Here is a 23,173-nt window from a genome sequence, read left to right as displayed (position 1 = left end):
TGCTGAATCCGATTATGTGCTCAGAATTTCTCTATAACGTCAGACTTTCTCCGTATGAATTTTTTCCATTTTCATAAATTAACCAAATTTCGGCTTTCGTTAGTGACATCACGGTAAGCATACAACGGCAACAGATCAAGTATTGTTATTGAAATCATCTGTCATGTAACCTAGGTTGTTGCAGTACAGAATGAGCGAGTTTTCGGTGAACTTGAATCCAGTGATTTTCTTTTTTCGTTCAATAAGGAGCTCTTTTCGACCCATAAAATTACACTGGTGTACAAATTTCAAAACATTTTCCTCAAAAAATTTTAACGATTGTTTGGGCTAATATTACGTTGCTGAATCCAATTCTGTGCTTTTAATTTCTCTGTCACGTCAGATATTTTCGGTATGTAATTTTTCTCATTTTCGTAACTTAATCAAATTTAGCTCTCTTTAGAGGCATTAAGGTGAGCGTACAACAGCAACAGATCAAACATTGTTATTGAAATCATCTGTAACGATGAAACCTGGGTTCTTGTAGAACAGCATAACTGAGTTTTCGGTGAACTTGAATCCAATGGTTCTCTATCTTCTTTCGATAAGGACCTCTTTTTGACCCGTAAATTTAAATGTGGATGCAACTATTTTAGTCGGTAGCATATTTTTATATACCACTCTTCGTTTAAAGATTGTGATTAGTAGCTCTGTTCCTAATTTAGTTCCCTACGTTATCTATCTTTATACATCTGTCCTGCAGACTTAATCGGTCAATGTATTTAATTATTTAATTTAATCTTTGGTAAAACGTAAAAATTTGCAAACAATAAACATTGTATTGTTGGTATATTATGTAGAAGAGAATTGTTGACTCCGGTACAGGACCCAAATATGTGGCACTTTAAGGTTGTTTTGAAACAGTAAAAGAAACCGGATGTCTGCTTTTCCGAAGAAAAAGGTGCTTATCCTGATAACTTGAAAGAATTTATCATCATTAATCTCCGCCTGTACTTATTATGCTAATTCTTCGTCTGTATAGTTTCCCTGTCACATTTCATCAAAGTCGAGGAAAGCTGTTTCTGAACTATTTTTGTTTTGGTTTATTGCCATGATATAAAGAGCTTATTTTGCATTGTCTATTATAGACAACCAGATGAACGAATACTGCTTACTAACAGCTCAACACGAAACCTGAAGTGCTTGTTACTTCACAATAGAATTAAATATGCATCGGTTCTAGGACAGTCGATCAGTCTCGACATAGGACATTCTGTGGCCTACACCAAATACCATGTGTTCTATGATGGAACAGAGCCAGAGATGCGCATTTGGTAATTTCTAGTGATGTGTTTAAATGGTTTCGAGGCTTTTTGTCAGTGTTTTGCATGATTAAATGCCGGTATTAAATAAAAAAAACTTTAAATTTTAGGCGGTTTCTTATGATTTGCCTCAATATTTTACTATGAACTAGAGTTGGTGGAAGTTATCGGCGTTGCTACGCAAGTAGCACAAGTAACGATTTACAATTCTACTCAATTACAAGTAGTAGAAATAGTAATTTCTAAGACTTGTGAAAATTGGTGGTGGTACTATATTATCCCTGAACTACTTTCTACTTTACAAAAACCAAATTAGTTCTTTCAGAATACTCTTCAGGTATATGTTCAAGTAGTTGTAAAACTTTACCACTTCAGTAAGTACTGCAAGTAGCTAAAACCTACTTGAGTACCCAAGCGCCCCCGAATTAGGTATAATTGACCGAAAGAAGTCCTGGCGTAAAAATCGTGTAAACCAGTGCTATGCAATTGAAGTCAAGTTTAGCAATACAATAAAGGCACATAGTCCGACATGTCTGGTAACCAGTGCTTGGTTCCGGCAACACACGAAGCTGATACCACTGGGACGGAGGTACAAAAATAACTTCCATGGGTGGGATACAGGAGTTACGTACATCATTGAGCGCGTCGATTTGAATTCGAGAGATTTTTTTAATCATCAATATTGATAGGGTTGCATTTAAAACAAATGGTGTTTTAAAACACTTTGTTTAAAACATGTTTTAAGCAGTGTTTTAAACAAAATCCTTTTGAAAAAAATTCTAGTTGCAAAATTATGCCATAATTGCGTAAATACTTTCCAAAAAACATGTTGTATGAGCCTACGCACAATTACCACCCAATATAGCCGACGTATATCGATATGGGATAGTTGGAACCCTCAAAATAGTCGGTTCAACAGCAATAGTACAAATAATTCGTCGAATAGAGATATATTTACCCTATATTTTCAATTGTCAACGTCAATCCCCTACGACCTCCCAATTGAATATTCGTGACATCAAGGCCTAAAAAGAAAACACAATGAAAATCATGTTTTAAACAAGGGCCTTGTTTTAGACTTGTTTGTTTTAAATTTATTTTTGGTTTAAATGCAACCCTAAGTATTGATATCATGAAGAACAAGATACTTTTGACATGACTAAAACCACTTTAGAGGAACGGATGTTAGATATCATGCCCCAGAAATTTTGAATAGTGACGTATAAAGTAATATCTATACCAGACCTGGGCAAAGTGCGGCTCGCGGGTCAAATGCGGCCAGCGAAGCACTTCTGTGCGGCCTGCGAAAGGTTGCTTGGTGTTCATAACATTAAACCTGCTTTACGCATTCCCTCGCATGCGTAATCCATATTCAAAATAAAGGCAATGTGGCAAAGTATGAGTAACAATTGAATTCACAAGAAATCACTCTTTCCATATAGTTTGCGTCAAACCTTTGTTGCCATTGTCTCATTACACATTATACGGTACGTGTTTCAAATTGTTATGCAAGGCGGTTCCAAATCCTTAATTTGTAAAACAAGTCAATCAACGCTCGCGATTACTATATGACTCATATCGATCACCCATAAAGGATGAACGGGCATGTCAAAAAGAGAAAGCCGAATGCTGAAATTCAAAGGTTTGGAGCACTAAATATCTGTATACTGGAGTTAGGAGAAAACCCGTCCTTTTAGTTTTTGCCGAGCATGTCGCCGAGATTAAGGATTTTAATTATGACAAAAACACGAAACACTCGGTCAAGGGAGGGTGAATTTCAGTAAAACTGCAAACTTTGCTCAACATCAAGGCTATTTGAGCTGCACTCTGCTCGGAATGCAGCGACCAAGACAGCTTTTTACTATCCCATGTACATTTCAGTAGAGTGGTTTTACGAACTGGGGGGCGTGAGAGAATCTGAAGGGAGGCGCGAAGCCAAAGTTAAATGAATTTTTTTTCGCGCTCTGCGTGAGTTACCCCAGCTTATAGTTTAGTTATTGCCCTGTGTATTGTCCGACTTTAATATTACAGAATTCTCTCATCATCAACCATATCGTTCCATGCCACCAAACTATCCGTTAGGATTGCTGACATTCTGGTTGCTCTTCTATGCTGTGATATCATGATAGGGGAGTTAGGCGCGAAATCTGTCAGTATTATAAAGGAGGCTTGCCTAAACAGTTTGAGAACCACTGTTCTAGTGTCTTAGCAGAATTACGTGGAGAGGGGTTTAAAGAGAGTTAAAAATGCATCATGTTTAACTAGAGGTGGTCAGTAACGAAGTACTTCTACTTTTTCGAAGTACTCAAGAAGTAGTTTTTCTCTACTTCTGGTACTTACTCAAGTAGATCTGATTTTCGCTACATCTACTTCATAGAAGTAGACATACATGACATACAGTTTCCGCTTTTATAAGTAGTATTTATATTTCACTTTCAATTCCCAGTATCATATACTTTGAGTTCTAATTAATATCAGTTTGTCTGGATAACATACATGTTGAAGTATGAAAGCAAGTGTAGTAATGCCTTTAATTTCCGGACATAAAGCTACACACTATGGCATTTTTACGGTCCACCATATTTTTTAATAACGTTTACTAATCGCGCGAAGTGTTTACACCGTATCCTGTTCAACTTCTCCGTATTACTCTTCAACTAAACTACGGGCCTTATAATATGGGGGAGGGCGCCATACCATGATATTTTCTAGAACGTGCTGTTCGAGAAAACTGGGGATTAGTATCGCATTTCCATATCAATACTATCATTTTCATCGCATGATGCGGACGAATGCTTATGTTGTCGAAAATTGGATACCTCCCGGTATTATGCATCATGATGAATTAAGCTCGGCACCGTTCGCATATAGCTGAATGTGTACCTTTTTGACAATCCATGTGAACGAATTAGGATCGTTTTCACAACTACCTACATACTTGAGTAGATTTAAAGTCAGTCACTTTTACTTCAACTTCAATTAGTCTTAGATTGCCTATGTCCGAAGTACTTCTACTCGTACTTGGGTTGATTATTTACCCGCTACTTCTACTGCTACTTGGGTAGCTTTCTTGACTACTTTGACCACCTCTGTGTTTAACATTGTTTCGAATCATGGCGGCAGATATATATTTTTTTAAATAATTGCCACTTTCTCATTACCTAACATCAACACATTCACTGCACAGCATTTATTAACTATGCAATTTACATATAAAATTAAAATATGCTGATGAATATAGCTAATTTTCGTTACTGGGCCCGCCAACGTCTTTGCTACTTCTCATTTGGCCCGCGGAGGAAAATAATTGCTCACCACTGATCTATACAAAGGTAATGACCACTGACCAGTTTGCAATTGAATTGTAACTGGTACCTATTCATTGCAATACCATTGGTGTTACATTAATTGCAGTATTGGGAGTTGTTGAAATATCTGGAATTCTGTAAATTTGAGCAAGTTGTGAAAGTTCGGGTTTGCTGTGTGATGTTACTTCATGGCTGGATTTTGATAGATTAGGTTAGTGCTCTTCAACGTTCTGGAAGGACACAAAGCGCACAATCACCATACATACGCAGTAATCGAACCCTGCTCAGTTGGAAAAAACAATTATACTTCATTCAGTAAGCTTATAGCTTGCTATCCCTAAAGGTAATGAATGAAAACACCAATATCTGTCAGCTGTCACACTGATTCCAACAATGTAAATTTCAAAGACGTAAGATATACCCAATAACCGCTTGAAAATGGCGGCTAGCAAGTAACAACGGAGATGGACGTATCTCAGCTTCTTTGTAATTAAGCCGTTTTCAATCGAATCCCATATAGGAATTTAAAACTGTCTGCAAACAATCATATCAATGTGATATACCATGGACTCAATGACGCAAACGAGTTTGATTTGATATCGCGTGTACCACACAGATAGCTTGCAGTCACACTCGATTGAACCGGAAATCATTGATTGAGAGATACAAGAGAAATCATACGCCAGTTGAGTTTTAAAATGTAAACTGGAACATGATGGTGCCAGAATACCGAATTTTTACACCCACTCGTCTCTATGCCTGACTGACAGAGGGTTACTGAAGTAGTTTTGGATGTGACTTTTGAAAACAGTCCCCCTTTCTTCACCCCGGTCGAAGTATGACAATTCAACAAAGCGAGACTTTATGTCGATTAGTGTGATCTTGACCGTACGATTGAAACATATCATAAGCTGTAATCATATCAGTGTTGGGACGACTCGAGTCATGACTGGACTCGAGTCAGACTCGAGTCCCTTTGCTAAAATGACTTGACTTGACTTGACTTGGCGTCTCAGAAATGTGGATTGACTCGTTGCTCGGAGCAAAATTCACGAGTCAATTTCAAGTCATCAAGTAATCGGTGTCGATAAAAATCACTGTATCTTGCATATGATCGTAATGTTACCCAAACGCTGTTGTAACCCGTGGGAGCGACCAATCATTCAATGATCGTGCGTTTTACTGGGCCTCCATTGTTCTCTCACAAATAAATTGACCGCAAACGGAGTGATCGAAGCTTACAGCTTACGTTGTCGTAAACTAGTATAGTAAAGTAATTTAATTTGCAACATGTCTCTTTCTGTTCTCTGTTCTTACCTTAACCAAACCACTTGTTTTATTTTAATTGAATTGGAATTTAGTTTATATAGTTCTCAAACATTGGCGCAGGCTCGAATTGTATCATATCAACTTGTCAATGGGTACTGTATCGCATCTTATCAATTCATTTCTCTATTCTCAATTTTGGCTGGTAACTATAAACTGAGGCTACGCAATTACTTAGGTACTTTAGCGTGTATATTTAACTCTATATTCGTTCATTCGTTCACCTCTAGCAAAATGCAATGACGTTATCATGCCTCATACTTCGAAAAGGCAACTTGTCTTGAATTGTGACTTGACTCGTGACTTGACTTGACTTGACTTGACTCGACTTGACTCGAGTCACCTCCAAAAATGGAGTGACTTGACTTGCCTCGAGTCACCTTCGAAAATCGATTGACTTGACTTGACTCGAGTCAAAATGTGCAATGACTCGAAATGACTCGTGACTCGAAGGTAGTGACTTGATCCCAACACCGAATCATATACCCATCAATCAATCAACCCGCCATTACACACCGAGTCACGCCAGGTGAACTTTTCCGTCTCGTCGGGGTGCACACCATAGATATCCAGAAAGATTCGATTGTCATACGCGAAAAATTACAGCAAAGAATACAACAACCTTGAGAATACTCGCCGATAATAAACTTTATTCAACACAAACGAGTTTTATTTACACGCAGATAGCAGTCGTACTACATTGAACCGGAAATCATTGATCGACAAGATAGCCGAAATACTCGCCGGAGCTTCACTTCTGTGCTAATTTGCGGCATATCACTCGCAATTTGCTCTGAATCTGACCTAAATTTTCAAAAAAGAGGACAAAATCTCAAAAAAGAGAACAAAAGGGCGTCCTCCGAGGACACTTTCAAAATAGTCAAAAAAGAGGACAAATCCTCTTAAAAGAGCACGTATAGTAAGCCTATGAAACAATCGTTTTGTGCCTACATTTCATCGTCGACGATCTTTCTGCGAGCGCAAACGCGAAAAGACTTTCTCCCGAAATGGGGTAAATTAGGCGGCTTTTTTCATTTTCAGGAGGGGGTAGGCTACCAGGCAAGAAATTGTGTTACAATTGACCAACGAAGCGTGAAGAAATATTTCACTGCTATTTTAATTTATTGTATTCTACGACGATTTACTAAAACTGGGACTTGACCCTGGATCTGCCAATGCGTCGGAACTGATATTTTAGTCATCAACATCCCGAGTGTCGCAGCCAGACTTGTAATTTTTGGCTTGCCTTGCAAGTTCACAATCTGAGCAATTCGTTTCCGATAATATAACAAGATTTCGATAATATAGTAGAAAATTAATGTTCCAACACCCTTATGTCAGTTTCAGTTTCAGCGGCCTGTTCCTGGGAATTTAATGTAGGCTACGTTACCTACGTAGTCTGATAACGCGCGGTACATGTTGTTTGATACGTTCCTGCAAGCGCTGAGTTGTTCTTCCTACCGACAATCACAGTGGCACTTAAATTCGTAAACTATATTGCTTTGTTGAGAAGCGGGAAGAACGTCTTTGCGCGTTGCGGGAAGTAGTTGTTTGGAGGTGAATAGGCTACAACATTCGTTTTGACGCTGTCGTAACAACGATCTACGGCGGAGACCAACTGTTTCTCAAAACGAGAAGAGATGAGACCCAGCCACGGTAAATGTATGTATACATTATTCTCAGGGCGTTCGTTCGTGTTTTGGGAATTGCTGACATTGAGATTGTTGAGTTTTCTGTCCATATAGAGCGCTTGATGATATGTTCCGGGAACCGTTATCAATTAAAATTTTCCTGATATATTCGAGTTCCGAGTTTAATTTGACATCCGAACAGATCATCAATGCTCTATGTACCAATGCTCCAATTAAATTCAGTTTACGGCGGTTTGAGCTGAACGAATTCCAACGCAGATATTGTCCGGTAAATGTTGGTTTCCGGTACACCGAAGTAACGATGTTGATACCCCGTTTCTCTTCAAGAACGTCCAAGAACGGTAACGAGCTGTCGCACTCTTTTTCAAATGTGAATTTCAATAAGGATGTAGCGCATTCAAGTTACCCAGAAAATCGTCAAACTCTGCCTCGTTATTGCAGATGACGAGGGTGTCGCCCACATATCGACGATACATAAAAGGTTTTTTGATTCTGCGAATAATTTGTTCTCATGGAATCCCACAAGTATATTTGCTAAAATCGGGCCGAGAGGGGATCCCATGGCTAAGCCATCGGTTTGTCTGTACATAGTATCATTAAAACCAAGTTCAACAGAGCAAGTGGCCATATTCAAAAGTTCAACCAAAACTTTACGCGAGAAAGGGGGTGGTGGCAAATCACTATCGTTGTATAGCGCGCAAGCACAGATATCAATTGTCTCTTTTAACGGTACGTTCGTGAAAAGACTAATGTACGTGATATCATAAGACCCGAGGGACATGTTCGAATGCGGCAGGTTGGCGGTTTTCACCTCGCGCGCAAACTTTAATGAATCGGTGGCACAGTGCGAGCCATACAATGAACGCACTGGTTCTAAAATATTAAAATGTATATATACACATGACTGTACGCATAACTATAATCTTGCCACTAGGATGTCAGAGGCAATAAGGCTATATACGAGGTCCTTTCCCCCATTTTATCGCTTTTTCCTCCTCACACGACATAGATAAAACAGAATATTTTTCTATACACTAAAATATGTAAGTCTAACTCAACTCCGAATACGAATTGCCGGTTTGTGAAACCCAAGATCAATGAGCTGCTGGTAAAAATGTAGGCCCGCAAAATCCCTTGTACTATTCAGTGCAAACTCGTTTGAGTAAGCGCTTAAATAAATTAAGTGTTACACGCTATAAATTTAGGATATGAACAGCACGGAACAAATTTAGGAATATTGTATCGGTGTAGTCAGACGCCTGTTCGTCACCCAAGGTTGTTATATATTTTACATCGTATAGCATTTCCTACTGTCCTATGACACTCCGGCTTTACTATGTCACTTGTCCGAATTACAAGAAAATGCTGAATCATTTGTATCAAGAAATATATACATATACAATACATATATAATGCAGTTATGGCTCTTCATTCATTTCTTCTACGGCCATTTCGATTTCGGGCAAACTTTGTGTTCCAAGTTCAACGCCATCTTCCTGAACATGAAATGAAACATAAGTAGGGCAAGTTTTTGCAACGTTTGCTACTTTTTACAGCTTCCGACAGCTTCCGAAATACTCAGAAGTTATGTAGTGTGGTGTTTTAAGCTGTTTGGAGGATTGCTGTATTGCAACTTTTCTTCATTTTTTTCATGTATTTTCGATTTTTCATGAAACTTTTTGCAACTTTTCCCGATTCTTGCAAATTTTTGCGTTTTTTTCGATTTTTCATGCAACCAAGTTTTTACTAGAAATATTCGGCACTATATGTAAATAGATCGCTTGATAATTTCACTGTCGCGTAAATTTAAGGTCCTTTCTGATTTGACGTCATTCAGGCTAGACTGCCGCAATTTATATTTCCACTGCGTCAGTTTTTTGAGGCTATTGATTTTGTTGAAGTCAACAACACTCGGTTTTGCCACAGTGTCTAGTATACGAATCGTTTCTAGTATCTCATACCCTAATAATTTCAAGGAACTTGTCCATAAATGAAACATTTTAGTGTACATTTTGTGAAAATTAAATGCAACTTTCCACATATTTGACTGCAACAAAAACTTGCCCTAAACATAAGTTATACATGATCAATTCAACAATGATGTACGGGTCGACAGAATATCGGGCAGTGTGTACTATGAATTGTATTTACCCGCACTCATTTGAATACGCACCGAAGGTCGCTGGACTGTTACGAATTACTATTATGTGTACTACAGTCGACTCCGTATAAGTTGGACACGGGATAACCCGGACAACCGCTTTATAAGGCCAAAAGGACTGGGAAAGGAACAAAAGTATAAATTGCTCCTAAATAATCTCAGCTCTTATCGTATATGGCACAATAAACAGTATTGCACTCGTTTTAACATACAATACAATATGAGTGATTGTGGTGAAAAAAAGTCGATCCACCCATTAACAGTCGACAACGAACTCAAATAAAACCGTGCAAGCCTTATAGTCACTTTTACTGCGGCACAATTGCGTCCGTGTTGTATAGAAGAAAGGGGTCCAGAAAAGTTAGCTAATGGCTTTTTGCATTTCATTTCCTACTGTTTTGTAGAGTACTTCAAGTAGCCAATGTTGATACTCAAGTAGAAGTAGGTGCAATGTCGTAAATGAGTACGAGAAGCGTTTAACAATTATAAGTAGAAAGTAAGTGCTCCATGCGTTACTTTAGCGTAGAAAACGCGAAACTGCCAAGTATAAGTAGAAGCAGTCTGAGACATAACTATGCTTGAGTAAGTATTACCAGTATGCAAAATCTACTCCAAGTAGATGTAGAAGTACAAGTACGTCGTTACTGACCACCTCATATATCAGCCATACATATAGTTAGGCAGTTTTGAATCGGAAGAATCGATTTCGCTAATTCATAGCTATACTTTTAGGTGCAAATGCGCTATTTTCACAAGTGAAGTCAGGTCGTACATAATTAGCAACTGTGAGACAATAGCTTAACTTATACTTGAGTACGACTGATGTATCTATAATATACATGGGTAATTGGGCATCGTCACGGTTGAATGCACATGTACAGTTGGTAACGAAGATCACACGTAGGCTACTTTATGCGAACATGCTTTACGTTACCTGAATTTCATCTAAAGTTGTCATTTCCATGTCCCCAACGCTGAAATATAATGTAAAAATTGTTTCGCGGCTTTTTAGGGGTAGGCGTAGTTGTGGAGGGCATGAAATCACTACTTGAGGGAGTCCAGCCTTTCCGGCTTGAAGGGATTTTATTTATAAATCTTTATAAAAGGTTTGCGAACACCATTACTAGCAGCGAGATGTACATTGTATGATGTCGGACCGAAGAATACCTTGGCCAGGGCGTACGTCTTTCAAACCGGGAACCGGAACGTCGTCTTGCATAGGAACGCCGCCTTCTTGACAATAAAGCGTCAGACTTGGTAAGAACCAGTGCGACAATCAATGCCACCACGATTGCTGGGTAATTCATATTCAATATCGCTGGGTATGCAAAAATGCATTCTTTATTCATAGTTGCATTTAGGATAGTCTATGTATAGGGAAAATAAGTGTCCGAATTCAACTACGGGTTTTGAGATGAAAATCCATCCTAAATATTCCTACCGTGGCATAATAAATAGGCTACAACAGTGTTTCTTAACCTTTTTCCCTCCAGCGCCCCCTTTCAAAATTTATCGTGCTCTAGCACCCCGTATTGTAAGGACTGTAATAAAAAACAGTGCGTAAGAGGGAGAGCCGTAACAGCACTTCGTCAGCCCCGCCTAAAAACGATGGTCTTGGGCTCCCATAGCGTGATAAACCAAACTTCGGGGGGCTTCGCTCCCAAGAACCCCGTCGCGTGATTTCGATGGTCAGCAAATTTTTGTGGCCTGGTCGCCCTAGTCGCCAAAATTTTCTATAATACATGAATGAATCTGTGGTAATTGCAGATATATGTCGCCATCAACTTTTTATCCTCTCAGCCCACGTAATCAGATTTACCAGTAGCGTTGAGTGAGCTGTTGACTTGGAAAATGTAGGGTACGTAATTAATAATTACTCGGGCGGTACAATTACTTCGTTGCATTTTGTTATTTTGTTACGTCTTGTCCGCTATATAGTCAAATGATATTGAAACGCATAAACGTATTAAACTAAAGGAAGCACACGATTCAAATTGGTATTTTACACTGGCAAATAATTGTTCTCTGATGGATGTTATTCGTCCTGTGGGGTCTGATTGCGACGACATGAAAATATGGTACCAGCGGTTTAAGCACCTATGGACAATTAGGCTTTTATACAACGAAGTTTACGGTCAACATACAAAAGCCAATCCGCTTCGGCTAAGGTTTTTCCGCTAACGATCTTTTTGACACACTTTTCGGAGTCCTATATTGGCCGAAACTTCCTATATATGCCTTCGTGCATCGTGGCGTGGTAATGGCCGACACTGAAATGACTATTTCTATTCTCTTGAATTATGCGTGTTTTTTTCGTGGGGGAGTCGTCAAAACATGATGTGTAATTTATGTTCATTCACCGAAATAATTTAAGGCACCCTTCGAGCTGATGGGGGTGTTTTAGTTGCAGCAGGTTCGGTCCTGGTAAGAGGTCAAAGTCCGGACGGTCTTCTCGGGATTTAGTATTGGAAATATTTCGCGCTTTAATTGCGATCGAGGACTACTCGACTATAATAAACGATATAGTAATTGTATGTGGTATATTCAGGGTCAAATCAAGATTGTTTATAACAAAAACCGGCTACGGGCTCATACCCTGTGGTTGAAACCAGATGTACCCATCCTGAATTCACATATGCGATTGGCAATAGGGGGGAAATTGATGGTAGTGGATTTTGTTTTAGTGCTATGTGCGACTAAGTAAGTCAACTGAGAATAGGATGCATATATCTGCTCACATTGAATTTAGTACTGTACCCAGTGGAATGCATTCCAAACAAAGCAACTCATGTTATTAAACGCTCATGTGAGGCTGTGGACCACAACACTTATTAATATTATCCTTTATGATACGATGAAGAAATATTCTGACGATTTAATTTTGTAGGTCTCAAACACAAATATATTTAGTTACGCACACAGCTGCAAAGCATATTTTATGTACAAGGAACTCTCACTCTTTGTTTGATTTCTACACGCTCTGCGCTGCAGGATATAACATCTACTTCGAAACGTCTTGTTGAAAAGAACCCTAGCAAGCGTGACGGCAGTGTTTTAACGGGAATTGGCGACTAAAATTTCGCGCAATTAATATTACATGAATTATAATAACCCACTACATTTATGAAAACATATGTAGCATACATCGTCCCGTAGCACGACCAGAAATTTCCAGATTTGACATGTTTTGTGGAATGTTAATTTGCTCTGAATACTCATTAATGATATGTCCTTACTACTACTACTACTACTACTACATCATCTACTGCGAAGCCATTTCTCTTCAGCACCTTCCATATCGCCCCCTGAGCGTTTCCGCCCCCTTCAAATCCCCAGTGCTACCTGGGGGCGCTGGGCTACATGATAACGGTCTCTGATTGATATTTCTATCAACTGCAACCGATGTTTGAATACAATAGTACCGCAATCTGATTTGCTATTATAGATTACTAAATCTGCGGTGACTAGGTTAGCCTACGTTAGTAATCTAGTAAGCTATATATATACCCAGAATATGTGTTATTCTAAACGCCACAACGCTGATCTTCTCAGATCTCAAGAATCCAGATTATTATAATTGCTTCCAAATGGCAGCATTGGGCAATACACGTATTCTATCTTATCACATCTACTTCTTTGAATAACAAAATCATTATCACCCGCACGATACTGTTAAATACCAAAATGCCGGACCGCAACTTCCTGCGGTAATAATGTTTTATGTACTAGTTTCGATTACTGAATGAGAAGCCTTCATGTATAAACTAATTTGACATATCCGATACAGTGATCAACTGTGGCATATTTGACAAATATCAATTTTCGTGACTGTGATAATCCTCACGATAGTAGGGCCTAACCATGTGGCATATGGTCTAATACTATAGCGAAGCATGATCTTGGTACCAGCTATAGAGTCAGAGGCCATTGACACTGCCTGCCTGTACATAAATTAATATCACTACTTTATAAATACTAGTCGAGAACGTTTCAATACTTCTTTAGATTCACACTGATAAATAATAAGACTTGATGCGTTACTTCGTGTGGCTTTTTGTTCATATAGGTGCGTCAATATATGTTGACTCTTTTAATGTAGCGATGGTACGAACCCTTGAAAAGTTCTTGTTCGTGGTACAATACCTGAGAGAAAAGGTACAGCGACTTTCCTAACATGGCTCATATCGATATTACTGGGCCGAACGTCTTATGACAGGATGCCACAAATGTCCAGATTCTGTCATAGACCTTTTACAAAAAAAGTCATCGTTTTTTCGCCATTAGAGATGTGAAATATTCGAATACGATTACGATTACTTCGGATTTATTTCGCTTGCAATCGATTCCGTTTACGAGTACTTGAAAATGATGAAATCGTCGTAATCGATTAGGATTACTAATCACGATTACTCATGTCTGGTGTATATTCCCACCCGTATATCAGGGGTGGTACACAAATGGAAATACGCACTCTTTACGGTATAAGAGTTTAGGGTGTGAAACAAATTTATTCACGGGTCGGATGAAATCGTCTGGAGGGCCTTATCCAGTCGTATGTTTGACAGCATTGCTGTACGGTTAGGTCGCTGCAGTTATGTGGTTATGTGCTATATTCCAGGACCGAAACAACATTTTTCAGCCCTCTTCCGCCCAAAAACATATCTTGGGCCTATCTATCATCGGGTAATCGATTCAACTTCTGGGAAGCTTACTGCATGCATCTTGTTGTTAAATTTTGTGACTGAATTATGTCAATAATATTGGTTCTTCCATATGTTACTATAATGATCATCTCTCTGCCCAAGGGTTCGCAGTTAGCAGTACAGCTGGTGAATGGAGGATGATGACTTCAAAAATGCAGGGAGCGTAATTGTACATCGTTGAGTCACGTCCACATGTCACACGGATAAGGCTATTTATGAGCCGAAATGGCGGTTCGCACTAGCAGGTTCCACACGCGATGGTTTCCAACCTTTTATGGTTGCGATTCCATTTCCAATATGAAAATATGCCGTGGCCCAGCTCCAAATTTGATTAGCTGATTACTAAAAAAGGATACCACCTTTGCCCAGACTTACTCACGGCCTATTTTGGAAGCTGATTGCCTTCAACTTACCGATCCCCAGAATAAAGGCAAACGACCCCAGGCTTAGAACCAATATCATTGACTAAACCATACCAACGGCCTTAACTGACTCTAGGAATATACTTGCGAATAAAATAACATCCATTCCAAGTGAATGTTGGTTATTTTTAGTGCAGTTTTGCGAGGGCAGTGGACCGCATATTAAATAAGTATATGTGACACTAAATCGCGCGCAGTGCGAAGATATATTTCAAGTAGCGTACATCTGCTTTTTTATTTTTTTTTAAATTTTATGCGGCTCGCCGAAAGCCCAAGCCATTGTCTTTCCCTCTCTCAAATTTAGGGACGTTCGCCGGCTTGGGGGTTTTTTATTCAAGTTTTTTACTATTTTTTTTTACATGATGCTGCGGGCCGCAGAAAAATATTTACATGTATTTGTGGGCTATACTGTTAAATTTAGGCTACGGTAGCCTATTTACCAGTCGTATCCGGGCATGTGGTACATTTTTATGCGTTATAAAGCATTAATGGACTACGTTCGTAAGTCTGCAGCTGTTGCTTGTTGTGAGACTATGTATCTTCTAGCGACGCAAGTAAATCCCTTCATGGAGCGTGCATTACATTCGATGCCAAGTGGGTATATTCAACTTCAAACCTTTCCAACAGAGAACCGAACTCTCTGTTTCATTGCGTGAGAGAGCAAGTATAAAATTACGGTAACTTTTGTGTTACGGAGGCCATTATCACATTGAGCTCTGAGTGATATGAGAAGAAGTCTGGTGCTCGGGGCCATTTCTGAGAAAACCAATCAACCCTTTTCTTTTCCTTCCAAGCCTGGGCTCTGCAGCAATAGTTACAGAAGTCAGCGTTGTCAAGTTGATATTTTTCACCGATCCCCTTTCCACGTTTGCTCAGCCAGCATTTCTTCTGCATATATGTCCAATGTCCATTGTCCACTCTGATAAATTCAACCAGATAATTAGTTATGCAATATCGGTGGATTCGTCCGAGGCTGGGTTAAAGTAGTCTACGCGGCAACGTGTTTCAGAACATGCGATAAACGATTGACTGACATTAATGTTTCTCGTCTGATCACGATTGAATCAGACGACTGTATCTTCGCAATTTGTCGGGTGATGTTGTCCTTGCTGCTAAGTTCCGGAAATTGCAAATATTCTCACAGAATGTTAAAGTTTTACTGAGATAATACCTTCCATAGCAGATTTCTTGGGTTTAGCGATATTCCAATCAATTTTGAACGATGCGTCTGTAACGCCGTTGGCAATCTCAACAACCGTTCGCAGTGAGTGAAACACTCTTCAAAAGTGTAGGCCTACTACGTAGCGTAATTCTCTTGAACCAGAGTCCAGTCGAATACCGATTCAAAACAATAACAATCTGAAGTCGAGCATATATCAAGAAACGACAAAAGAGCTGTGTATCTAAATTAATTTGTAACAATACCGTGTCAGTGGTAATTTCGTTTTTATTGAAAGACGTCGCGGTCCGCATGTGGCCCGCGGGCCGCGGGTTGAGGACCCCTGAGGTAGCGGTAGGCAATGTGGATTTGCAAACTGCGTTGTCGTAGCCTACCGGCGTCGTTATTCCTTCTTTTTCCTCTGATAAATCTGATAAATCCAAGATTTTAAGACGTGATATGTCGAATACTGTGGAATTGCGAGTGATATTTGTTGCCCACGTGACAGCAATTTCGTTTTTTGCAACTATATAAACTGGAGCCCACCCGATATTAGATTTAAAGCCGATACCGATAAAACCGACAACTAGCGCCTTCTACAATAACCCCCGATATATGCAGAAAATATTTAAAAAATACGGATCTGTAGCTTAATTCGCATTTTCAAAACTGCATAACATTTATTCGAACGGCTTTGCAGCCAATGCGGTTGCTGTTGTTGTTGTTGTTGTTATTGTCTGTGGTATTCATGGTGTCTGTCCACTACTATGGTCATTGGTCATCGGTCATTTATATCAGACCAATTTTCTTTATGTTTATTCCGTAGCTGCCGACTTGTAGCACGACCAACTTCTAGGAGTTTTATAAGACACCGCTTACACAAAGGAGATGGAGAGAAAGAGAGTTAAACCTCCAACATATAGGTAGGACTTCTGAAGTTAACCTCGGTCGGGCTCGAACCTACAACCAATTGATCTTGCAGCAGTAGATTATACCACTGCACTATCTCGCCACTTAGCCATCACGGAGCTTAGACATGAATTGAACTAGAAAAGCTGCACCTGGACACTGGAGCGGGGCATGGATCGAAGCCGGGTTGGATAATCAGACCGCATTTTCTCAATTTTGGCCTGAGCCTGACTGGAGCCGGATGATCACTTTTTGTGATGCGACCGGAGTCGTATCGGCGCCGGATCAATACTTTTTCACAAAGAAATGGCATACTTGACCTTTTCCACTCTGGCATCAATAGTTACAGTGAACACTGAACAGCTCATGGAAATAAACCGCATGCTAAGTTCAAGTTGATGTAATTACTTCAGACTATGTTAGATCTTTATGATTTAAATTTCCTGTTTTTTTTTTCAATCAATATTCCATACCAACCTGTGAGTAGATGAATACTATCGGGCAATACTTAGACACCGAATACAATGTTCGATCTGGCCTAGACCGTTAAGGCGCAAGCTTATATTCCCTCGCAAGTCCTCGTCCTCGTGGAAATTGTTGGCGAAGCGACAGAAGATATTGATTTTATGGGATGATTATATCGAATTTTACTGCCCCAGTTGATAAATTTGGCGACGTTTCAAACGTCAATATATGTTCTCCAGCATTGTGGCATTATGTGGCCCGAGTCACTGCTAGGCATGGTATGTATCAATATAGGATATCACTTCACTGAAATGTAGGGTTGTAATTAGCAATATGACGTCGCACGACGTCAAGAGGCTCACGTTCGCGTTCACACAGAACCTTTCAAAAAGGTTCGCGTTCACGCGAACCTAAACCTTGCAAAGGTTCTCACCATCCCTAGAACACAAATGATATTGCAATGACTAGGTGCCACTTATCCAATTCAATTGACAACTGCCCATTAGCTATGTATAGATATTACTTTGTACGTCACCTATTCAAAATTTCTCGGGCATGAAATCTAATATCCGTTCCTCTAAGTGGTTTTATTCATTTCAAAAGTCTCTAATTCTTTATAATATTAATATTGAAGTTAAATAGAATCTCTCTAATTCAAATCGACACGCTCAATCATTTATATAACTCCAGTATCACAACAGTGGCATTTAGTTTCGTTATACCTCCGTCCTATTGGCATGGGCTATTTGTGTTACCGTAACCAAACACTGGTTTCCAGATTTTGTCGGACTATACGTGCACTTATTGTATCGGTAAGCTTGTCTTTGATTTCATAGTTGGACGCACTATATCTGATCAATATCATTCAGATATGTTATATGTGTTAGCAATTATCAGCGAGCGGCATGCGAATGTCGTGCGTGGCCATTGCGCGGATGCTTTAGTCTAGGGGTGCGCGACTATTAGGATCCGGCATTCAGGCTCTGGGTGTTTCCAAACTAGGAGACGCCAAGACAAACTACGTATCGGGCAACCAGAGACCCCGTGAAGTGCGCTGCTAAACTGATGGGCGGCTGTAAAACCTTGAATTTAATAACCGCCGCATTTCGAACTAAACGTTCGATATTGCTACGTTCAGACCAACAGAGAAAATTAATAAGACCTGCGACGCAATGCGAATTTGGAGTCGTGTTCGCCTCAAGAGCAGTTTTCATGTCAGTTGTGTCTGGTACATGTCAGCGATTCCAATATATTTTGAACAGCGACAATCTGTACCGCGAGCCTAGCAGGCAACACTATATAGTGTCAGACCAACCTTATTGTGACATCATACCGACTTGTATGGTATACGGCAGCGGTCTCAAACACACGGCCCGCGACGGCATTTTGGATTTTGAAGTATTCGTCAATATTTAACTACCATTTTCTTTAATTTGAGAACTTAAAATTCGTTCTAAAACTACTCCAGAAACCAGAAACTACTCATCAAACTTCACTATTAAATCAGTTTCCAAAGTTACAATTACAACGCATTGGAAATTCACCTATTACGTGCCATTACTTCTTTATGATGGTTAAACATGTTGATGATTCGTAATGGAAATTGTGATTTGTAGTTGGGCGCGAGTTGAATCGCGTCGAAAGATACAAACATAGAAGGACTATTGTGACGCGGACCGCCGTGACTTTGTGCAACCACGGACGCAACAAACTATCAAACTGGTATGGAAAATAGTATAATATCGAAAGGTCGTAGCACGCGTTTCGTAGCTCATTTCGATATCTAAGCCGATTGGTATGGCAACCATTGGCATGATTTTGCCCTCTTGATATATAGTTGGCTACATCCTGTGTTATCATGAGTAGACTATCTTTATCCATGTTATCATATTCAATTATTGTGACGAGTATAAAATAGTCGTAGCAGACTTCAGCCGCTTCACAGCTGTAGCACAAATGGATTTTTCAGCGATTGGACATGTCTATTGCTATTGCACGGAAATCATTATATTCAAGTTGTTATTGATCTGTTCAAATATTCGAAGGTAAAGATAACGCTGATTTGATTTGACCTTGGTAATGACATGACTAATAGCCTAGTTATCTGGAGTATACCCGAGACCCGGATTAGACTGTACTCTCCCATGTTCTGATATCAGATCAATCTTTGTAAAATTCTAAATTCCTCCCTATAATTGTGGCACGTCAAACGTTCGTTAGCTGCAAAATTATAACGCCTCAGCTTTAACGATGTCCTGAAGCCTTACTACACTGACATGATGTGTACAACTAATTATTTTGACAAACCACGCCAAGTACACCAACTATTATACTCAAATATCTTGATAAAGTTATTTTTCATGCCAGGCGTGAATTCACAATACTAAATCACATTTTTACGATGCGTGTAGAATGTCAGTCCGCAAGGTCCCGTCAAATAAGGCCTACTTGGAAATACATTGAATTCCACTATTTTGGTGCTGCGGCCCGCGGCGCCATCAAAAAGTAGGAATTGGCCCGCGAGCACATTTGAGTTTGAGACCTCTGGTATACGGGGTGGGCACATTTTTCTTGATCAAACCGTCGTAACAACTTTGGTGCGATTGTCACAAATTGGCTATGGTATACCGAACACAGCGGGGTTGGAAACAATCAAAGCAATCACAGAAGATCGACTTTCCCACAGCGGCATTGACGCAGAGACCGATGAAGCAGTCGAAAAATACCAGATTATCTTCATGTGGCGTATGATATTATTTTCTTTGCGGTTGCATAAAAGGTTCGCATCAGAACTTTCCATATGATCGATAAGCGTGTGGCGTTATAATGAGATGTATAGTCGACTCGTCTATAGAAGTCTCAATTCACGATGGAATCATTCCGGCAGTGGATTTTGGCCGAGTCGTCGTTTTTACTTCCTTCTTTATTAGAAAAAAATTTGGTGTGGTGGGGACTGAGGATCCCTGTACCTCGTCAAATGTAGGGCAAGCTAGGATGTCTCACAAGGCTCGAAAAGTTCGTAAATCATACTTCTCAACAGCTGCACGAATGAGTTTCGTATAATTTTCTGAGCCCTAAAAAGCGTTCGCGCCAAACATAACGCTATTGATTTCACCATGGTATCACCCGTTGCCATTATCCGCTTCATCGTGCAACCCCGCAGATCGTGGCCCGTAACCGCCTGTGGTAGTCGTCCTTTTGAGTTTAAAACGCCTGTTCTGGTCAAATATTACTTAGGTGGTACACGAACATGGTTCAAAAGCTTGAAATAATATATTTTTGTGAGCGTGATCGACTCGCCCTAAGTAGTTTTGAAACAGTGGGACATCATTGTTTTGATAGCAAGAGTTTTCTGGTCTCGTAGTTGTGTATTTCAGATTTTTGAATGCGAGATAATAACTTACTATCGGTGACGTGTACTAGTATTATACGGGCTAAAACACCTCAAAAATATAATTTGAAGACATCCAAAACCAAGCTATTTTTGTTATTTTTGGAGGAATCCAAAAATTATCACGCCTGATGCATAGGCGCCGAACTCGGGTATGCTAGGTATACAGTGCAAATACCTAGGATTGCTAGGAACTTTTTTGGGTATGTGGCATACCACGAATTCCATTTGACATGCCTGACTAGCTGGTGAATTGTGCGATCTAGAAATAAGCAATGCATTTCGTAATGCTGCGACTCACGTGAGCAAATCAGCAGCATATACATTGATCGAACGCCAGAGTAATTAGAAGGCGTGTGACGCAAGGCAACATGATCAAGACCTTGATAGTAATTGCCAATTTCTATATGGGCGAATGTATCGATTGTCATCTCCTGCTCTGTAGAAATATATCATATCTGGCACGCCGGCCGTAACTATCGCGTCTGCTGTGTCACACCCCCTGTATATATTACTATGTATTATAAACGATTTGCATTAGGACTTGATTGTTTTTAGGCGTGGTGACATGTCTTGTGAATTCGCACGTTGATCGTTATGAAGTTTCTCGTCGTTATTTCTATGATGAATTCTCTAGGCCTGCATGCTTTTCAGATTAATTTTGAGCCTCTTAAGCAAATCCAGACACTCTAAGTCTCCATGCCGTGCATTAAAAAAAGTATTCGAATATATTTCGTTACCCACATAGTTCATATTTATACCCCCGATGATGTATATGAACATCTAGTGGTGTGATATTACATCGACACTCGCACAATTAAAGATAAACTAATATATATAGCTTATATTAAGGTTACCATAATTTCAGAACCGATGCAATGTCGAACTGATCGCAGCCGCTCACTTTGAAGTTACAGTGGTAGATTTTGATATGGAGGCCGTTTCGGAAGAAACCAACCTTTTTGCTAAAGACTCTAATGAAAATGTCGCTGGTTCTGAAGAAAAGTCCATTTGGAAAAACATCACGGCTCGTCAGAAGATGATTTTGTTATTAATCAGTTTTGGTCATACAATAGTATTTATATGCGTGAGCACTCCATATCCATTCATGGCGGAAGTTTTTGTAAGCCGAGGTGGAAATTCCGAAGAATCTTCTTTGGTTATCCAGCTTGTACTGATCGTTATGGCGATGAGCAGCGCCTTTTTCGGAAAATATCAAGTTTACACTGTAAATTCTGAAGTGTTGCTCAACCCGGAAAATTGAACACGAAACGTGATCCAAAAATTGAACGCCTAGAAGTGTTGCGAAGTGTTCAAATTTAAGGTGTTTACCTAAAAAGTGTTCAGTCTCAAAGTGGCTGGTTGACTAGTCACCGGAACGCAGGGCTCAAAGTAAAATCAGATTTTATTGATTCATGAATAAATGACGCTTATAATACCCAACCTGGGTGATTAAATACGTGCAAACATTGAAATTTCCAATAGCTGCTGTGACAGGGTTTCATAAATTCAGATCAGCAGTTGAAACCGTTCCCGGAAGAGTCGATGAAATTACGAACATCACAAGTGATTAAGGGGGCACTTCTCTTTAGAAATAATTTTTTTGTGTTTTTTTTTTCTTCATCGATCTAGAACGGAAATTTCATGCTCTTTCCAAATATGACTTTATTTTTATGATATTCCAACTCCTTCTGATCCAAAACTAGCTTCTTTTGGGGACCATTTTATTTAAAAAAAAGAAATACAGCCCAATTTTTGCTGCAGTCGTCGAACATTCGCCTTTGCTGGTGGAAATAGCGCCACCTGGTGAAATCTATGCTGTAGAGCTTGAAATGAGTGCTTTAGTCTGTCTGCTTTATAAACCTGGCAGCTTCACAGACTCAATAAACAGGCGAAGTGAGGTTGTTTTTTTCATTTTTTTTTTATTTGTTGACTGATAACCGACAATGTTGGGTAGTATTTCTTGTATGTTTGTAGATAAGTGTTCTAGGGAGTCTGCTTTCATATACTCGGCTGCTTCACTGATTCAGTACCAAGGATATAGTCGAGATGGAGGTTGTGTGTTTTTCTATTTCATCTTTTTCTCTTCATTGACTGATGACTGACAATATTGTTTTTTGATAACTGTATTGGATTGTCTTTCATTTCTAGCTATCAGTATGCCTAGAATGAGTCGATCAAGGAAATTTACAGTTTTAGAAGAATCTCTATAATGAAAAGATGCATTGGTGGATTCACCAAAACCCAAAATGAGTCATTCGTCGCGACCATATGGCCAAGGTGCCTGAAGAAAATGTACTGATGAACTATGGCAGTGAAACGTGCTGTAGCTATGTCTCTACTGAACTGGGATATTGGATATAGTGGATTCTTGAG

General features: G+C 39.6%; 1 long non-coding RNA gene across 1 annotated transcript in view; it reads right to left on the bottom strand.

Annotated features, from left to right (window-relative positions):
- Nucleotides 1–8,849: 8,849 nt before the first annotated feature.
- Nucleotides 8,850–23,173, bottom strand: part of LOC145451672 (uncharacterized) — a 324,257-nt gene continuing 309,933 nt past the window's right edge. Inside the window, exons 2-4 of the long non-coding RNA XR_013918984.1 lie at nt 10,916–11,066; nt 10,683–10,722; nt 8,850–9,083 (exon numbers count right to left, since the gene is read on the bottom strand). This is a non-coding gene — a long non-coding RNA (uncharacterized LOC145451672). The remainder of the gene's footprint in view (nt 9,084–10,682; nt 10,723–10,915; nt 11,067–23,173) is intronic.

Source organism: Botryllus schlosseri, chromosome 12, assembly GCF_051294905.1.
Source record: "Botryllus schlosseri isolate E-star chromosome 12, Bs_hap1, whole genome shotgun sequence".
NCBI lineage: Eukaryota > Metazoa > Chordata > Ascidiacea > Stolidobranchia > Styelidae > Botryllus > Botryllus schlosseri.
This window is presented reverse-complemented; position numbering and strand designations above follow the sequence as displayed.